At 38.2% G+C, this 20,893-nt stretch overlaps 1 pseudogene; it reads left to right on the top strand.

Annotated features, from left to right (window-relative positions):
• Positions 1-4,141: 4,141 nt before the first annotated feature.
• LOC124512003 (uncharacterized) lies at positions 4,142-4,269 on the top strand (annotated as a pseudogene).
• Positions 4,270-20,893: the final 16,624 nt, after the last annotated feature.

Below are 20,893 nucleotides of genomic sequence, written 5' to 3'. Positions count from 1 at the left end.
AAGAGGCAGAGAGAGGGAGAGAGAGAATCCCAAGGAGGCTCTGCATTGACAGATGAGGGGCTTGAACTCACGAACCATGAGATCATGACCTGAGCTGAAATCAAGAGTCGGTGACTAAACCAACTGAGCCCCCCAGGCACTCCGAAGAAGTAAAATTTAGGGCTGAGTTTTCTGAATTGGTTCTGGGGTTTCTGGAGTTGGCTCTCTAATCTAATTAGATTTAAAGATGCTAATGATTCTGTTTGCAGCAGTAAAGAGAGCCCTGGTCGTCCATGGTGTGAGCCCTTGATAGCAATATGCAAAAGACGTGCATTGGATCCTCCTCATCAAGGAGTTAAGAGACTCTGTATGTAATACTTGGAAACCTTTTTGGCAAATGGGGGAATATAAATGACATTGGTTCCTTTTTCCTAATGTGGCTGGACGAAGTGGTGAAAGAAATGGATGAGCTCAGAGATTTGATCTGATTTCTCAGTTGAAACACCACATAAATGACCCAAGAGCTTCTATATGTGCCTTGAAGGCGATGCCATACACACAGGGCTGAAATTGCTGCAAATCAAGCACAGGACCCCATCCTGCAACTGGCTGAGGTACAACACAGATTGAACTCCTAGCCTCTCAGGGCGTCTGTTATTAAAGTGAGAGCAATGACTGGGAAAGAATGAGAGCCTGTTATTTGGAATGGGGACATGTGGGAAGATCCTGATGAAGCTGGGGACGCTGAGCCTCTCAATTCTAATGAGTCTTTCATGCTGGTGGAAGGGGCCTCTCCACTCTCAGTGGTATCAGCCTTTCCACCCCCGTCTCTGGGATGGAGACAGGGAAAGTTAAAGTAGGACAAAGCAGACTGTTCTTCCTGAGATTCAACTACTTTTCTAGAATAAAAGTCCTGGTATTACTCCCTTTGGTGGATTTCCAGAATTTTGAAAATCCTGATTTTGTTTCTCATGCCAATGATCTCATTCTTTTATGGAGAAGAGGAATTTTGAATGTTCTTACCCCACTCTTCTTGCCGATGTCACCTAGGGTCAAGTCATGAAGCTATTAAAAGCATGACTGTAGCCCTTTTCTTTGTTTTTCTAACAGTTAGGTGTTGTCCAACCAGAGGTTACAGCTGTCCATAGTATTCACTTTGCTGAAAAGTGGCAGATGGTTTTGCTTGTGAAAAAGGCAAAAAAAAAAAAATTCATAATGTTTCCTTTTTAACAGCAGCATACAATAATCCCCAGCTGTTCAACGTTTGTCACATTTTGCGAAGAACCTATAACCATCAAGTAGGATTTATCTTCTGTATTTTTAGGTGGACATACCTCAATTTGTAGAGGTTTTCTATTTTCCTTTTGGTAATATTTACATAATGCTTTTTAAATTTTTTCAATGTTTATTTTTAAGGGAGAAAGAGACACACACAGAGTGTGAGTGGGGGAGGGGCAGAGAGAGAGAGAGAGAGAGAGAGAGGGAGACACAGAATACGAAGCAGGCTCCAGACTCTGAGCTGTCAGCACAGAGCCCGACACGGGGCGCGAACCCATGAACTGTGAGATCATGACCTGAGCTGAAGTTGGTCGCTTAACCAACTGATCCACCCAGGTGCCCCTATAATGTTTTTTGTTTTTGTTTTTTTTTATATAAATAACTCTAACTGATCTTTTCCTCACTTTAATTTTTTTCCTCAAGGGTTAGTGTAGAAATGAATCAAATTCTCACTTAATTCCATGATTTTCGTGACATTTCTGTTATCTGAAGAATGCCTCTTGTCACCATGACCCCTAAAGGGGAAATCTCTCTGTGAATCATATGACTGGAATTAATCTTTTAGCATCTCAAAATAACTCTGAATGTTCCCTTTCATCTTTACTTCAAAATATTGGCCCAGTCTGTGCATGTATATTTATTTATGTGCAAGCCAAGTAAACCTAGCCTTTTTGTGATCTGGAATTTTCATGACTTTTGAGTGTTCTTATCACGTGGTCTTGGAACCCAACTGATGGAAGTGAGTTTATTTATAAAGAAAATATTATTTGAAACTGCTTGAAAATAGGCGATACAGAATTGCATAACATTGTGACTTTTCAAGAACCTTTTTCACAGAATATCTGAGAAATATCTCTTTTTTCCGCTGTGTATTCACTTTCATGGTCTATAAATATTACTAGGAACATGATTTTGGGGGAAAAAACTGTTTTTCATGTAACAGCGTTGAGTGAAACTGATCTTTCTCTACAGTTTACCCTTGTGGTCCTTTTTGAATTTTCAGTGATTAATAATGTTGAAAAATATCAACATTCGTCTGAAAGTTAAGAACACGTCAGAAGGCTGATAGCCCCTTCAAAGTCCCCTGAGAGGAGGGGAAGAGAGGAGTGATTGAACTGAATGGAGAAACCAGTCTTCAGTAATGGTGATTAGAATGTCTTTTATAGATTTTATGGAAACACATGATTATCTTAGATCATTTCCAGGGTTTTAAGAGCTGCTTATACAGCTGAAGCATCCAGAAGCTTGGGTGTAGTTGGATGTGGACCCCAGTGTTGTCTTCTCACTGTTAGATAATACATGATGGAACTGAGGGAGGAAAGAAATGGGGGGGTGGGAGAGCTCCTGCTTACCTGGACAGCAGGACATGAGCTTCCCTCTCTCTAGACCTGGAAGATACTTAAAGCAGATTCTCTCACTTGCATGGGTGTTTCCATAACTTCTTCAGAGCTCCCCCACCTGTCAGTCTGCTGATTGCACTCAATGGCAGTTTGGGTGATGTTTTCTGTGATATGATTGCCACTCCTCTCTCCATCTCTAATATTCAGGACCTTCAAACCACACAGACTCTCTGCTAGAGTTCTGTCTTCTTTCCAGGTTTACTTGTTCAGGTGTCAAAATAGGTCCAGAAGGTCCAGGCTGAGTTTTAGTATCTCAAGGATCGTAAAACATCACCTGCTCTATGTCCCTGCTCAGTAAAAGTCCAGGGCAATTCCTGTGTGGCTACTTTTATTGTTGTTCTGCTTTATTTAAAACTTTATTTTTTATTACTAAAAAAATGTTCGGGGCTCCTGGTTAAGCGTCCAACTTTGGCTCAGGTCATGATCTCGCAGTTTTTGAATTTGAACCCAGGGTCGAGCTCTGTGCTGACATCTCAGAGCCTGAAGCCTGCTTCGGATTCTGTGTCTCCCTCCCTCTCTGTCCCTCTCCTACTCACACTCTGTCTCTGTCTCTGTCTCTCTCAAAAATAAACATACATTAAAAAAAAATGTTCTGTAGACCTCTATGTTTCAATGGCAAGAGTCAGATTCCATTTTACCATTTTCACCCCTTCCAGGAAGCATGAAGCAAGCTTTCCTTTGGGCTCCATTGGAAGCTCACCTTCTGTCCTCAAGATTCCTCCCCCTACATGCACACAGAAGCTTACACCAACTCACACACCCTGTCCTCCTGTGTATTGCGGGGGGTGGGTGTGTGTGGGACAAATGGCACCGGTTTCTCTGAAGAAATCATCTTCATAAAATTCTCTCTACAACTAAAATTCCTGAGGCACCCGGGTGGCTCAGTCAGTTCATTGTCTAGCTCGAGTCATGATCTCGCTGTTCATGAGTTTGAGCCGTGCGTCAGGCTCTCTGCTGTCAGCGTGGAGCCCACTTCAGATCCTCTGTCCTCCTCTCTGCATCTCCTCCACACACCTTCCCTCTCTCTCAAAAACAAACATTAAAAAAAAATTGAATAAAAAGATAAAACTCCTAACCATTTTCTACCCTCCAGCCAAGTGAATATCAGTTGCTAGCATTTCCTTTTGATATCTACATCGTGATCTGACTCCTAACACTTCATTACGCTGTATCTTTTATATCTGTGTGTCTCAGCCAAAACTTTCAATGCTCCTTTGCAGGAGCTTAAAGTCAGAATATCTACTTAATTGTATTTATTTGGGCTGGGAAAGATTTCCAAACATGCATGCCCTAGCAGAGCAAAACTGGTCTTGGGTCCATCATTGAATTTGAAAATGTATTTATGAGTTGGGGCCATTCAGCCAATCAATCAACTCATCAAAGACTATCTTCCTACACTAACTCCTTCTAAACACAAGTAGCAAATTAAAAATGGTTCTTTTCTGTATCTTTTTCACAGTTTAAATCAGAATAATTTCAAGAGCGGGCTCGCTTTGGCTGCACATGTACTAAAGTTGGAACAATGCAGAAAGATTAGCGTGGCCCCTCAGCAAGGATGATGTGCAGATCCATGGAGACTAATTTCAGGAGCTACATCAGGTATCAATTTTTTACCTATGTTCAAATAAGGAACGTTGTCTTCTTGGCATCTTTTTCATTCCTATCTTATTTTCCACACTCACCAACAGACCCTCTTCTGGTACTCTGCCCCAGCTTGGAGGTTGCTAATTACTGGGGTGAGATTCAGAGCAAGACTGAAACCAAATGATCTGCAGTCTCTGTGTACCCTTGAGAATCATTTTCTCCACAGCACCTTCGTGCTTGGTGGAAAAGGCAGACTTCATTAGCGTAAGTCATGAATAACACAACGAAATAGTACTTTCCAGACTTCAGTGACACTACAAGATTCAACGAAGAAGCTCGTTTTGTCTGCGATAACTTAAGCCAGGAAAGACTTTCTTATCTATTTGGCATTTTCCTATTTTCCCCTCAATCTAAGCTAATTTATCTTAAGGCACTGTCACCAGTGGTCCTCACTCATGTAAGGTAAGTACAGTTGTTCAAATGGGTAAGCTGTGTTGGATACAGTAAAATATCTTCGTAACTCAAAAAAAAGTCTAGACAAATGAGAAGAGATCTCCCAGATAAGACTTCCAGGAATCACACTGGCTCACTTCTCCCTTAGTAAGAGAACCCAATATGTAGCCGTGTCAATTGTCAGTAATGGTTTTCCCTGCCTTATTGCCATCTAGGTACAAGCTCTAATAATATGTTCTTTTTGAGATGTAAGGAGAAATTCTGTGTGGTAATTGTGAAAAGAACAAATACCTTAAATGGGAAAGTTTATATCCTCATTTGGGAAGCGATAACAAATACCAACATAGAAGATTCAGGATGATCACGGGTACTTTAGTATTCACTGTAGCGCTAGTTATGATGGCAAAGAAATTGATAGCCTAAAAGTCTAGCAGAAGGTTAGTTATTGTACAACCACAGCACCAAAATCCTCCGCCACCATGCATTCCCGTCACGTTTTTCAAGAATACTTAATAATACGGGAATGTGTCTCGCTGTGCAAGACATGCTGTGCAAGAATGAAGTATATTTTCCATGTGATGGAAAATTATACAGCCTTAAATATTGTGTCTGAAGATTACTAATAACATGGGCAAATGTTTATGGCCTTATGTTCACCAAAAAGCATGATGTCCACTTGTACAAAATGCCACTAAGTGCATAGAAGAAATCTTAAAAAGAAATACATGAGAATGCGAAACACTGCTTTCACACGAGTGGTCAGGATACGTGCATACCTCACCCCTCTTCTTTAGTATAGCTGAAGGTTTCTACAGGGGAAAAAGTACCATCTTTGCAGTGGAAATACACTTCTCACTTGTATTTCTAAGAATAAATACAAGCACAGTAGAGACTTTAAGTAAAAGGAGGGCTGGGGAGGCTTCCTTGGCTTTGGCATTTAGAAGGTAATTGAAGAACTTAGCCAGAACATTTTCAGTGAAGGTGATGGGGGGAGAAGTCAGTTGGCCGGAGATTAAAATTTTAAATGGGAAGCTAAATGTGTTAGCGAATTTAAACCCTATTTCCAAACCACTTGGCTATGAAAGGGATGGAAAAAGATAAAGGAGTAGCTCAAGAGGGACATTAGGTTAGGAACGGGCTCTATCTATACGTTTAATGGGAGATACCAGAGGATATTTAGGGCTGCGTGGGAGTCCGTAGAAAAGCAAACGTTTTGAATATAGGTTAAAAGCCTCAATTTTCTCTGGGAAGGAAGAGAAGTTATCAGCAGAGAAAAGTGGCTGGTGGCAGGTTTTGAGAAGAGGTTAACAAAGAATTAAAGTCGTTGGTGTGGTGTTTTTTTCCCTGCACCGGTAGTTGACCAGTGGGCATGACAGTATTGCTCAGCAGCATTAGAGCCCAGATGCCACTGTGTTCCTGGAACGCGTGACGACAGCAATCTGCTCAAATGTGTGATTTCATCTAACAGTCTGCGGGGGGCTGGGATGGAGCAGAAGAGGTGAATAACGGGACCGATGCGGAATGGAGAGATGAGGAGTTTGGGTGGGAAAGGGGGACCCAAATTATAACTCCTTTGCAACCTCAGGGACGTGGGGGCTGAGGAGCCTGTGCTGGGAATTAGGGCTTGTAAAGGAGTGGAGGTGTAGCCCCCAGATCAGGAAGCGGACAGGGTCCTCGAGGGCGGCCTGAGGCACTCAAGCCATTGTGTCATCTTGTGTCTCTTCCTTGCGGATGGGTCTGGCTCATCGTGCTTTCATCGGCAGGGTTTTTATTGTAAACGTGACCTAGCCAGGGAATATTTTCCAGGCTCACTTTCTTGTATTTATTTTTCTTTAATTGCACAGAGTGTTGTGAATAGTCATAGAAGCAACAACGAACAGCGTCTGTCACGGAGAAATGAGCGGTCCTTGGCCACAGCACATAAAGCTGCTCCATGGAGCTGGGGGCGTGCCCTGTGGTCTGTGCAGGTAAAGGGGGCTTCAAGAAAGAAAGAGCACCCCGAGGCTCTTCCTAGGCAGCTAAACTCTCCTTGCTGGAGTGTCATCCCTGATAATCAGATTTCGTGTCACCCGTGAGCTAAATTATGTGTGAAGGCTGAAAGTTGAAAATTCCCTCTCTCATTGGAGGAAATAAGATAGAAGGTTAGTGTCTTTTTAAAAAAAAAATTATAAATATATATAAATATATATATATGTGTATATTTTTCTCATTAGTGTGATAACAAAAATTCACATACACTGTCATTTTATACGTTCCGATTGCATTAGAGATCAGACGTGATTTTTCTTCTGTGCCATCAAGAACATTATTTTTTAATCATCGCTGCCACAGCATGTCTGAGGCTGTCTGGTTCTTTTTAATCACATAATCAAAGGAATGTAGTGGGTTCATCATGAGCATCTATATCTATAAGACAGTGTCCACATAGACTATGGGATAGTTTATGGCCTCAGAGTAGGAGAGGGACTAATATAGCATATATAATGATTAATATTATAGATCAGTTCTTCCATATCTACTTCAGGGCTCCTTTGCGTTTATTCCGTGTAATAATTAATAATAGGCCCCGTGGGCTTTAAACATTAGCCATGTCCTGTGAATAAATAATAAATGTATCATAAACAAGCAGGGAGAAGAGGAAATACCGTGCACACTTTAACATACTCAATTCAGTATCTGTACTGAATTTCCCATAAATGGGTAGAATGCGTCTTAGAAAATACCCCTAAAATCAAGTACTTATTAAGACAGGTTCACACTGATGATGGTACAGATATTGAGCATGTAATCTGTGCCTCGTACTATTGCAGGTGCTCTCTCTGTATTATCTCACTTAATCTTTGGCTCAGTCCCATCAGATAAATATTACTACTGTCACAATTGTAAAGGAAAATAACCTGAGAGATAAACTCCCATGCTAGAGATTATATACCCACCACCACCTGACCATCCCTGCCCTCTGCAAGACTCTATATGCCATTATTTGTTATACTTACGATAAGGTAGAGTTCTTAACTTTGATGGTTTCCAAGAACGATCAGATTTTTTGCCCCATTTATCTAGTGGGATTCATTATTTTTGCTTTCCAACACTGTGTCATTACACTGAGCTTCTTTTATATCTAGGGGTAGACTGTTTTAAAAGCTGAATTGATGCAGGCAGTAAAATCTAATGACCGTGTGTCAACGTCATTAGTGGAATGACAAAGTTAACCTGATGCGTCTCTTAATACAGAACAAGAGTCTGTACCAAAATTTGTTAATGCGAAATATTAAAAATCCTAACCATTAATAGGTTCTAACATTGACCGTAAAATGGTATGGCGTCATGTTTGGTTCTGATTTTTCCTATTTGAAACATCTTGTCTTTGAAGGTTCCTTGAATTTTAAGGTACACCAATATAATGAAATGCAAACATCATTTTCCATGCACCATTGAACCTAGCAGTTGGAATTTTTAAAATGCATTTGTAAGGAGAAACTTAAAGAAGGATGTGTTTTCGTTTATTTTTATTAAAATTCTGCATGCTTACTAAATTACTCTCCTGAGCAGCACATGGCAACTACATAGCAATGTAGGCTTTAAAGAAGTTTTGCAAGTTCAAATTAAATACCATTTCACACAGGCTAATGGAGTTTTTAGCAAAGTTCTCCAGTGGTGGGGGGAGAAAGGCAATAAAGTTTGTCTAAACTGGAGAATAGCTGATTGGACCTTGAAAGTCAGAACTGGCCCAGTATTGGAAAACATTGAATGACTTTTCCTGTCAAATTTTCTGAATTACCCCGGACCCTTTCCTGACCTAACCCAGCACGTACGTATTTCTGATAGCAGCCCCCTCCCCCCAGGATTCCCCAGTACAACTAACTAGTCTGCATTTATCCTAAGAGGGGAAAAGCTGTCTAAAAAGGAGACTTTTCTCCAGAGTCATTTCAATAGGGCCATGACTTTCTGTGTGGTCTCATCTGCTCATCTCGTCTCATCCAAAAATACAGCCATCCCTTAACTCTCTATGACCCAATGGTTACTCTCACAGTGGTAGTTTTCCTTGATATGGTGGAGTTCAAGCGATCTTTCAGGAGACATCTAGATGTTCGATATCTCTCGTGTCCTTGCCCATGCTTCCTGAGCGAATTGGTTACTGCAAAGGCTTCTCAGTCCTGCTTCCTGACTACACCACTAGCCGGGTATTCAAGTGACCGAGGTTTAGATTCTAGATCTGTCACTGTCACTTGTAGGATTTGGAGTAAATCACTTAATTTCCGTGAACTTCATTGCTCAGATCAAAGTAGTGTATAATTAAGAATGATTGTGAGGATTACAACAGATATTGTGAGTGAAGTTTATTTGTTGACACATTGTAATATAATTACATATAATTAGGGAGGCTATAAAATAAACCCAAATGTGAAAGGGTAGAAACGTGAAATGGCGGTAATGGAAGAAACATTATATTGAGAGGAAAAGAAATTGACAAGGTAAAAGTGAAAAACAATGAGGTCTCTCATAAGGCTGTCGTAACCAATCCTATTTTTTAAAATAATGTGTTGTGCCACAGTTTGCTTTCATTGCAGAACGAAAATTCAGAATTAGAATATTATGCTGTATAAGCTTTGGCACCCTGGAATCGATACGTCTTTCACCTTCAAGTCAGTGAGAATTCATTCTTGAGAGCAGTCCATACTTAGCAGAAATAAAATTACAGACCTACCTCCAGTGAAAACATTAAAAAATGTAATAGCTATAATTCTCATGAGAATAATGAAGCCTCACATGTATGGGCAAGAAATACTATACAAGAAATTACTCTGTCGGACGTTCTAACCATTGTACATGCATCGCCTCGTTTAATCATGATACCAACTTTACGGTGTTGGTCATGTCAATAGCACCACGACACAACTGGAGCTCATTGACTGTACGTGACTCGTCCACAGTCACAAGACAAATACGTAGCAAAACCAGGATGGGAACCTCCCTCCTTAGCTGCACAGTGCATGTCAGCAGTCACTAGAAGGGCTCCCTCCCTCTTTCCCCTTCTGGCCACTGGTGTGCAGGACGGAGCTGGCTCTAGCGTCTTGCAAGGCTCCATTGTTAAGTCGTGAGCAATTTTGTGAGATCGTTGTTAAACACAGTTCCTCTTAAACTGACCACAGTGGAAACATTTATAGCACAGAAATTGGCAAATATTACAGGTCAGAGACACCCCCTCCCAGCCACCGGAGCCAGGTGTTAAACATTTACCATCATACCACTGAATTAAAGTTGGAGATGTTCTTCTAGCTTCCATTTATGGCTAATTTTAAATGCCTTTTAAATTCCCTCAAAAGCAAAAGGGAAAACGAATCAAAATGAACCATAAAATAACAGTCAGATTTCCATCAGGCAGTTTGTGTTACACCATGTTGATGTTTGATATCCTTTGTAAAAATAGGGCAATTCTTAATGTTGAAAGTTAAAGAGTTTCATCTTCGGGAATTTTTCTCTCAGTAGAACTGATTACTTCCAATGAATGGGACTATTCCTACTTTGTGTGTAGAAAGAGATGTAGTACTTTACTTTTACAGTATTGTAAAGAAAAAGATTTTATCACAACAGTTACTGAATGCTATATGAATAGGAAATGCATTGATTAAATTTTCTCTCATGCACAATGAATGTCTCATCCCTAGATGTTTTCATCCACGCCAGGTAAATGCCAGCGTATCCAAAACCAATTCAAAATGATGTCTGTTTTTCCTTCTAAATTAAACAAATATTTACAATTGAAAGTAGCACAATGATTTTACTTTCGGCTAAAATTATTCTCTTTATGGATTAGATTTGTCACAAACATAAGGTGATTTGTAACTGATTTAAGTAAATCTCAAATACAAGTTCTATGCTTTTATTAATCTACCTTCATGATTTTAACTTTACTGATTTAATAAATGTGCAAATAGAATGATTCTGGAGGAATTTTAACTAGAGTATCAAAATATCCAGTCTAAGAAATTACCTGTACAATTATGATATTTTAACTCATTAATATCAATTTGGTTCAGAAACACTTGCCAAGAAAATTATAATTATACTTACAAATTGGTGTTTTTTTTCATTTACCTCACTTAAGAACTATGTCTTAACGTTACGGTGTTCATGGTTTTTGAACACCTCGGGGAAAATGTTCTGGTCATCACTGACAAAGTGTTTAATAAACTGACCCATTTCTTCTCTGAACACGTGCATTTTTCACTCACCAATATATGAAAAGGCTTATCATTTTTGTACCTTTCCATAATGTTTAACACTTGCCTGAAAGAATCATAATATTATTTTACAAATGATGTCCATCCTGGAAATGTTACATGAACAAATTTCACCACTCATTCAAAAGTTGATCCAAAGCTATAAGAATTCTCTTGGGACTATGTCCATGTCTTTGTGAGAACCTCATAATATTATTCATATTTCACTTTGGTGAGCCTTTCCGTCTCTTCTGTTAGAGGATAAGCCCCTGTAGTATATAAAAAAGGGTTGGTCATTTCCTATAAATGTTACGATAAAGGCATTTGTTATTTTTTTCTTTTAAGATTTTATTTAAATTCAAGTTAGTTAACATATAACGTATTGGTTTCAGGAGTCGAATTCAGTGATTCATCCCAAAGCTCATCCGAACAAGTGTCCTTCTAAATGGACAGTGTCCTTATTAATCACCCGTTTAGCTCATCCCCTGCCCACCACCCCTCCAGCAATCATCAGTTTGTTCTCTGTATTTAAGAGTCTCCTATGGTTTGTCTCCTTCTCTGTTTTTATCTTATCCTATTTTTTCTTCCCTTCTCCTATATCCCATTTATTTTGTCTCCTAATTTCCACATATGAATGAAATAATATATATAATATTTATCTTTCTTTGACTGACTTATTTCACTTAGCATAATACACTCTAGTTCCATCCACACCATTGCAGATGGCAAGACTTCATTCTTTTTGATGGCTGAGTAATATTTCATTATATATATATATATATGGCACATCTTCTTTATCCATTCATCATTCAGTGGACATTTGGACTCCTTCCATAATTTGGACATTTTTGATGGTAAGTTATAAACATTGGGATGCATGTGCCCCTTTGAATCAGTATTTTTGTATCCTTTGGATAAATACCTAGCAGTACAATTGCCAGGTTGGAAGGTAGTTCCTTTTTTTAACTTTTTGAGGAACCTCCACTCTGTTTTCCAGAGTGGCTGTACCAGTCCACACTCCCACCAACAGTGTAAGAGGGTTCCCCTTTCTCCACGCCCTCACCCCTCAACAACATCTGTTGTTTCCTGAGTTGTTAATTTTATCCATTCTGACAGGTGTGTGTGCTATTTCATTGTAGTTTTGATTTGTATTTCCCTGATGATAAGTGATGCTGAGCATCTTTTCATGTGTCTGTTAGCCATCTGGTTATCTTCTTTCAAAAAGTGTCTGTTCATGTCTTTTGCCCATTTCTTCACTGGATTACTTGCTTTTTGGGTGTTGAATTTGGTAAAATCTTTATAGATTTTGGATACTAACCCTTTATCTGCTATGCCATTTGCCAATTGAGGTCAAAGAGGTTGCTGTCTGCATTCTTCTCTGGGATTTTGATGGTTTCCTGTCTCACATTTAGATCTTTCATCCATTTTGAATTTATTTTTGTGTATGGTGTAAGAAAGTGGTCCACTTTCATTCTTCAGCAAATTGCTATCTAGGTTTTCCAACACCATATGCTCAAGAAACTGTCTTTTTTCCATTGGATATCTTTCCTGCTTCATTGAAGAGTAGTTGACCATATATTTTTGGGTCTATTTCTGGCTTCTCTAGTCCGTTCCATTGATCTGTATGGCTCTTTTTGTGTAAGTACTATACTGTCTTGATGATTATAGCTTTAATACAGCATGAAATCCAGAATTGTGATGCCTCCTGCTTTTCTTTTTCAACATTACTTTGCCTATTTGGGGTCTTTTCTGTTTCCATACATATTTTAGGATTGTTTGTTCTAGCTCTGTGAAAAATGCTTGTGTTATTTTGATAGGGATTGTGTTGAATGTGTAGACTGCTTTGGGTACTACAGACATTTTAGCAATATTTGCTCTTTCAGCCCATGAGCATGGAATGTTTTTCCATTTCTTTGTGTCTGGTTCAGTTTATTTCATAAATGCTCTATAGTTTTCAGAGTACAGATCTTTCACCGCTTTGGTTAGGTTTATTCATAGGTATCTTATGGGTTTTGGTGCAATTGTAAATGGGATTGATTCCTTGATTTCTTTCTCTGCTGCTCCATTATTGATGTATAGAAATGCAACAGATTTCTGTATGTTGATTTCTTATCCTGTGGATTTGCTGAATTTATGTATCAGTTCTACAATTTTTTGGTGGAGTCTTTTAGGTTTTCTGCATAAAATATCATGTTGTCTGTGAAGAGTGAAAGTTTGACTTCTTACTTGCTGGTTTGGATGCCTTTTATTTCTTTTTGTTGTCTGATTGCTGAGGCTAGGACTTCCAGCGCTATGTGGAATAAAAGTAGTGAGAGTGGACATCCCTGTTGTATTCCTGACCTTAGGGAAAATGCTCTCAGTTTTTCCCAATTAAGTATGATATTAGCTATGGGTCTTTCATTTATGGCCTTTATGATGTTGAGGTTTCCTTCTGTCCCTACTTCGTTGAGGGTTTTTATTAAGAAAGGATGCTGTATTTTGTCAAATGCCTTTTCTGCATCTATTGAGAAGATGACGTGGTTCTTACCCTTTCTTTTATTCATGTGGTGTATCACATTGATTGATTTGTGGATATTAAACAACCCCTGCAGCCCAGAAATAATCTCACTTGATCATGTTGAATAATTCTTTTAATGTACTTTTGGATTCGATTTGCTAGTATCTTGTTGAGAATTTTTGCATCCATGTTCATCAGGGATATTGGTCTGTAATAATAGTAGGGGACTTTAACACCCCACTTATCAATGGACAGATCATCTAAGCAGAAGGTCAACTGGGAAACAATGGCTTTGAATGACATACTGGACCAAATGGATATAACAGATCTATTTACAGAATTTCATCCTAAAGCAGCAGAATACACATTCTTTTTGAGTGCACACAGAACATTTGCCAGAATGGATCATATGGGTCACAGATTGGGCCTTAAGCAGTATAAAAAGATTGAGATCATACCATGCATATTTTCAGACTATAATGCTATGAAACTTGAAATCAACCACAAGAAAAAATTTGGAAAGACCACAAATACATGGAGGTTAAAGAACATCCTACTAAAAAATGAATGAGTTAACTAGGAAATTAAAGAAGAAATAAAAAAAATATACGGAAGCAAATGAAAGTGAAAATGGAACAGTCCAAAACCTTTGGGATACAGCAAAGGTGACCCTAAGAGGGAAGTATATAGCAATACAGGCCTTTATCAGGAAGCAAGAAAAGTCTCAAATACACAACCTAACCTTACACCTAAAGAATCTGGAAAAAGAACAGCAAATAAACTCCAAAACCAGGAGAAAAAGGGAAATAATAAAGATTAGAGCAGAAGTAAATGATAGAGAAACAAACAAAAAACCAGTAGAACAGATCAATGAAACTAAGAGAATTCTTTAAAAGAATTGACAGAATTGATAAACCCCTAGCCAGACTTACCACAAAGAAAGAGAAAGGACCCAAATAAATAATATCACAAATGAAAGAGGAGAGATCACAACCAACACTACAGTAATACAATTATAAGAGAATATTATGAACAAATATATGCCAACAAATTGGGCAATCCAGAAGAAATGGACAAATTCCTATAAACACATAAACAACCAAAACTGAAACAGGAAGAAATAGAAAATTTGAGCACATCTATAACCAGCAAAGAAATAGAATCAGTAATAAAAAAATCTCCCAACAAAATACAAATCAAAAATGCAATGAGATACCACCTCATAGCTGTTAGAATGGCTAACATGAACAACTCAGGCAACAACAGATATTGGCAAGGGTGCAGAGAAAGAGGATCTCTTTTGCACTGCTGGTGGGAATGCAAACTGGCACAGCCACTCTGGAAAACAGTATGGAGGTTCCTCAAAAAATTAAAAATAGAACTACCCTACTACCCAGCAATTGCACTACTAGGTATCTTATCCATAGTATACAAAAATACTGATTGAAAAATACTGACACGTGCACCCCAATGTTTATAGAAGCACTATTGACAATAGCCAAAGTGTGGAAAGAGCCCAAATATCCATCAACTGATGAATGGATAAAGATGATGTGGTGTGTGTGTGTGTGTGTGTATGCATACATACGTACATATATACGTACATACAATGGAATATTACTCTGTGATTAAAAAGAATGAAATCTTGTCATTTGCAACAACATGGATGGAACTAGAGTGTATTATGCTAAGTGAAATAAGTCAGAGAAAGATAAGTATATGATTTCACTCCTTTGTGGAATTTAAGATACAAAACAGATGAATAAAGGAAGGGAAGCAAAAGTAATATAAAAACAGAGAGGGAGACAAATCATAAGAGACTTAAATACAGAGAACAAACTAAGGGTTGCTGGTGGGGTGTTCGGTGGCAGGATGGGCTAAAGGGGTGAAGGGCTTTAAGGAGGGCACTTATTGGGATGAGCATGGGGTGTTATACGTAAGTGCTGAATCACTAAATTCTATTCCTGAAATCATTATTACACTATACGTTAACTAGGATTTAAATTAAAAAAAAAAAATCTCCCAACAAACAAGAATCCAGGGCCAAATGGCTTCCCAGGGGTAATTCTACCAAACATTTGAAGAAGAATTAATAGGGGCGCCTGGTTGGCTCAGTAGGTTAAGCATCTGACTTTAGCCCAGGTCATGATCATCCAGTCCATGAGTTCAAGCCCTGTGTTGGGCTCTGTGCTGACAGCTCAAAGCCTGGATCCTGCTTCAGATTCTGTGTCTCCCTCTCTCTCTGCCCCTCACCCCCACCTCAAAAATAAACACTTAAAAATGTTAAAAAAATAAAAATAATTGGTAAAAAAAAAAGAATGCCTATTGTTCTGAAACTGTTCCAAAAAATAGAAATGGAAGGAAAACATCCAAACTCATTCTATAAGGCCAGCATTACCTTGATTCCAAAATCCAACAAAGACCCCACTAAAAAGGAGAAGATAAAAGCATTTACGTTCATTTATTTATCTCTTGAGTACATAACATATATCTTTGTGTAAGTGCTTAGGATGAATTGATGATAACTTTACATCATTATAGCATATATTTTTAAAAGACAAGACTGATAATCTATGTTTATTTGCTATTTTAAGATATTAGACTTTAATAAATATTATGTGTATAATGAGAACAGGACATCAGAATCAGCAGTTTAGGGAATACGGGTTGGCCCACTTGGAGCTGTATGAACCTAAATCTTTTGGACACAGCGGGGCTTGTAACCTTCTGGGACAGGGCCTCCTACACACTACCTGGTAAAATCACCCTACTTGGAGAATAACTAAAATGATTCCTCCAACTACATGTGATCTTTACACAGCTCAATTCGTTTTCTTTTTTAAATACCCTACACATTTTAAAGCAGTTTCTAGGAAAGGCCAGTGCACATCTTTACATCTCTAGGTAAAGCCATTTTTATGTGAAGTCTTTTTGTGGATCATAAATCCAGTATTTCCAAACCTATAGTTGTCTTTCTGCTGGCTCATTCCCAACCCTGATTTACTAGTAGGTTGACATATATTCTTATATTCTTCTGTATAGGAGAGATTATCAACACTTAGATAGCACATGGTATTCAAATTGCTTCATTGATGACGTAGACCCCCTCAAATTAGAGATTCTGTGTTACCACATCTGTTCATGATCATATTGCCATTAGAATTTATTTTTCTATGCATAATATATAAAAATAAGTTATATATAAACATTTGTAACTATGTTATATATAAGTAATATGTGTAATATTTTTTACATCTATATGTGTAATGTGTGTGTAAATATGTAACATTTACACATAAATATGTAATATGTAATATATAAGTAATAGATTTCATAAAAATATATGATATATAGAAATGTTAATAAATTTAAATTTACGTATAAATTTTATTTTCCTGATTGCTTTGTTTAAGCTCTTTGCAAGCCAAGGAAGTCTTTCCTCATACAGGTTGCAAATTATTTATCGCTTAAATTTGTGCAGTTTGTCCTTTGACGTTTAATATGTATGTGTATAGAAAACAAAACTATACGTGAGTTTGGATATTTTAAACATTTTACATTAGTTTATTGATTTTCTTCTGAGTATGACTTCTAATACTTTCCCTAGGATTTGAGAACTTTGAAGAAGCCTAAATGTGTACGCTGATTATGAACAGTAATTTTTTTATGGTTTGAAATGTCCTGCTCTGAAAATGATTCCAGATCGATATTCCAGAGGAGGAGAAACAAAACGCCAAGCTCCATGAAGAGATTCATTCTTAAAATTATAATTTGTTCATGTTTTGTTTTCCATCCCAGAGTCTCTTGCATAAAAATTAAATCCAAATCTAAACCACAAAGATTAACATCCTAAAAATAAAGGGAAGTACAAGTAGTGAAAGGCTAACAGGAATAGAAGTTAAGACGTGTTTTCTTCAGTGGCAAAGGAGACATGACATCAGAAGCACATCTTCTAACCATCGGGTAGTAAGAGAACCACGTACGTGCCCTGGTGTTTCGTTTACCCCCTGATAAGACAGTAGGACTGTTTTACTGGTTTCCAGGCAATGTGTGAAAGACTCTCTGGAGCATGGAAAAAACACTGAAGCAAAAAATATACTTTGGGGCGCCTGGGTGGCTCAGTTGTTTAAGGGTCCGACTCTTGATTTAAGCACAGGTCATGATCTCAGGGTCATGAGTTCGATCCCCACGTCGGGCTCTGTGCTGACAGCACAGAGCCTGCTTGGGAGACTCTCTCTCCCTCTCTCTCTCTCTCTCAAAAAAAAAAAACCCTATGGGGCGCCTGGGTGGCGCAGTCGGTTAAGCGTCCGACTTCAGCCAGGTCACGATCTCACGGTCCGTGAGTTCGAGCCCCGCGTCAGGCTCTGGGCTGATGGCTCAGAGCCTGGAGCCTGTTTCCGATTCTGTGTCTCCCTCTCTCTCTGCCCCTCCCCCGTTCATGCTCTGTCTCTCTCTGTCCCAAAAATAAATAAATGTTGAAAAAAAAAAAATTAAAAAAAAAAAAAAAAAAAAAAAAAAAAAACCCTAATAAATATATATGTGTGCATATATGTATATAGTTTGTTTTCAACCATGTCTTTCGCCAGAACCTCAGGTTAACTCTTTGACAGCTGAAAAATAAAAATAAACTTCAAAGTATCAGATCTCCTCTTTCTACCTGGTATAAGCCAACTACAGATAAATACGCTGTGAAATGTATTTATGTGTACGCATGTGTAAATTGATACAGGTTTTCCATAAACACCTAATGACTATTAAAAATGTCTTCAATGGCACACGTGTGTGATAGTCGGGAAAGGCCTTTGATACTATTGTAATTACTTATATAAAGAAACAAACCGATTGGTTTTGCTGAATTCACTGACTTCTAAACTCTGTCTCTAAGGTTCTATCACTTCAAAGCTGTCTTGATTAAGATGTGGGAGGGAATTAAATTGATTCAAGGTGGATTAATGACATACTGATTTGACTAGAGTGTTCTCCTGCAATATTTAATATTCCCTTGCTTTTCCTTCGCTTTGTTGAAATTCATTTTCCTTATTCCTTGAGTTTAATATATGATTATTTTACAGAAAGTACTCATATAGAGTGCTTGAGCACCACACATGTGGCCATTTTATATCGGTTGCAGTATTCTGAAATTATAGTTTCATTATCTCCTGGCCTGTTTTTCAGAGAGAAAAATATGTGTATCCCCACCATTATAAGCTTTGGAAGCTTTGGAACACTATTGAGATTGAAGTGCTATGCTTGCAAAAAGAAAAAAAAATTGATTCTAACAAATGGCGTGCTTTGAATTTTCCTTTCTACTGCGTTTTTATTCATTTTTTAATTCTCACATCGTGTTCTGAAGCAGTTACAATGAATCATAGGGCTGAATTCAGCTTTGCAAATATGTTAAAAGAAATTATCAGGCACTTCACTTCATCTAGAAATATCACCCAAGGAAAAAATAATAAACCTTTGCTAGCTAGTGTTGCACAATAAGCAAAATGAATTGAATCAGTATTATTGCCTTCCATTTGACAAGCACAACATTGGACTATCTCTGACAGAGGAACTATTTGTAAACTTCTTTGAACATAGTTACCTTCCTATACATTACTTACTAAGATCCATAATGTGCCTCAGTAACATTGCATAAATACCCGTGTGCTTGAACATACATTATGTGCCTTGTTTAAACTCTTCCATTTGAGACATGGATGGTGTTTAAGCATTCGCTCTGAGAAGTGGAGTGGCCTGGGAGTACCTTCACCTAGACCCAAAGATAGTAGAAACTGCGACATACATTTAGGACCCACTGTCACTGGTGGCTGAAATGAAATGTGTTGGCTTTGTGAATTTCTCCAGCGAGCACCTTCATGGATCACGTGAACGGCTTCCCAAATGGTGATTCCTAGTGTCTTCATCTATGGGCAGCAGTTAACAAATCACTGCTTACATGTTGCTTCAAATTCTAAATGTCATTAATCAACTTGTAACTAACAAGGGCTTTCTTTTTTTTCTTTTTTTAAATGTTTTTTTATTTATTTTTGAGACAGAGACAGAGCATGAGCAGGGGAGGAGCAGAGAGAGAGAAGGAGACACAGAATCCAAAGCAGGCTCCAGGCACTGAGCTGTCAGCACAGAGCCTGACGCGGGGCTCGAACTCACAGACTGTGAGATCATGATCTGAGCTGCAGTCAGACACTTAACTGACTGAGCCGCCCAGGCGCCCCAAGAAGAGCTTTCAGTTGGTGGTCTCTTCCTGATGACATGTTCTACAATAAATGTGAAAAGTATCAAACTGGCTTTTTGTTACCCAGAGACTGACTTTTCTATATTTTTTTCTATGCAGAATATTTGCTTCCCCACAATTTTCCTATAAACCATCAGACTGAACTCTGTCTTTCAAATCAAAGAACAATAAGGGGAAAATAAGGTAGAAGTTAGCTAAGATCATTGGGTGTCATAGGTTCATGTATGTACAAGTTTATGAGACGGTAGGTCAGTCAGCGGCTTTGTGAGTTTCGGGAATTGTCCATTAGCCTAGCTAAATTTTCATTACCAAGGAGAGTAAGAAACCATATTTTATGCTATTCTGAAATAGCAGAAAACCTTTGAAATCTGAGTTAACATAGAATCTGTCTGCATCCTACGTATTTACTCAGGTCCCTGCTGTTGAGACTTTTCAGTGTTTTCTTTTTACATAAATTATTAATAAGTTCTGCATATTCGGAGACAATATCAATGTAAGTAAATTTAAAGGAGTTTTCTACACCTCTTAATATTTTAACTATTTCAATACCCACTTTTCTGTATTCTATTTCCATTAAGAGGCAGGAATTAGTTTCCTTTTGTATCACAAAAACTAATTTCTTAGATAGATATGGACAGACACAGACATAGTCATAGCTATAGATATGGATAGGCATTCGTGTATACCTTCAGAATTAAGTATACTTAATTTGAGTGATTTTTTTAAAAGTCGAAACTGTTGAGGTTTTATTGCTATTAGGGTAGCTTTGAAAGCCACCCTCTTTGTGATAGTTGTTCCTCTGATTCCTCTGCAGGGGCTGAAAATGTCAAGACTTGAGAAGGACTCGTCTCCTCTGTTCCCTTCAGGATGTTTTAATGATTACCATGTGATTACAGATACACTGTTTTCTTTTACTTCTTGAAAGACGTGGGGAGATTAAAGCAAACAGACAACTGACATCAGATTGCTAAATTAAAGGTAAAAGTTGGCACTTCTTACATAAATAGTATTTTTTGTAACATTACATTTGAATTCTTTAAGAAAAAGCTGCGTTTTCAAAATGTGTCCTTGCGGTGCCTGGCTGGCTCAGTCGGAACATGTGACTCTTGATCTCAGGGTCATGAGTTTGGGCCCCACTTGAGCATGGGGCCTACTTAAACGTGTCCTTAAATTGTATGCTTTCATGCCATTGGACATTTATTTTTTTTTCCAATACATCAAGAATGTCATTCATACA

Source organism: Lynx rufus, unplaced genomic scaffold (genome assembly GCF_022079265.1).
Source record: "Lynx rufus isolate CCGP_SWC_20201006 ecotype Redwood Valley unplaced genomic scaffold, mLynRuf1.p SCAF_16, whole genome shotgun sequence".
Lineage (NCBI taxonomy): Eukaryota > Metazoa > Chordata > Mammalia > Carnivora > Felidae > Lynx > Lynx rufus.
Note: the sequence above shows the minus strand (reverse complement) of the source record. Positions and strands in the feature narration are given on the sequence as shown.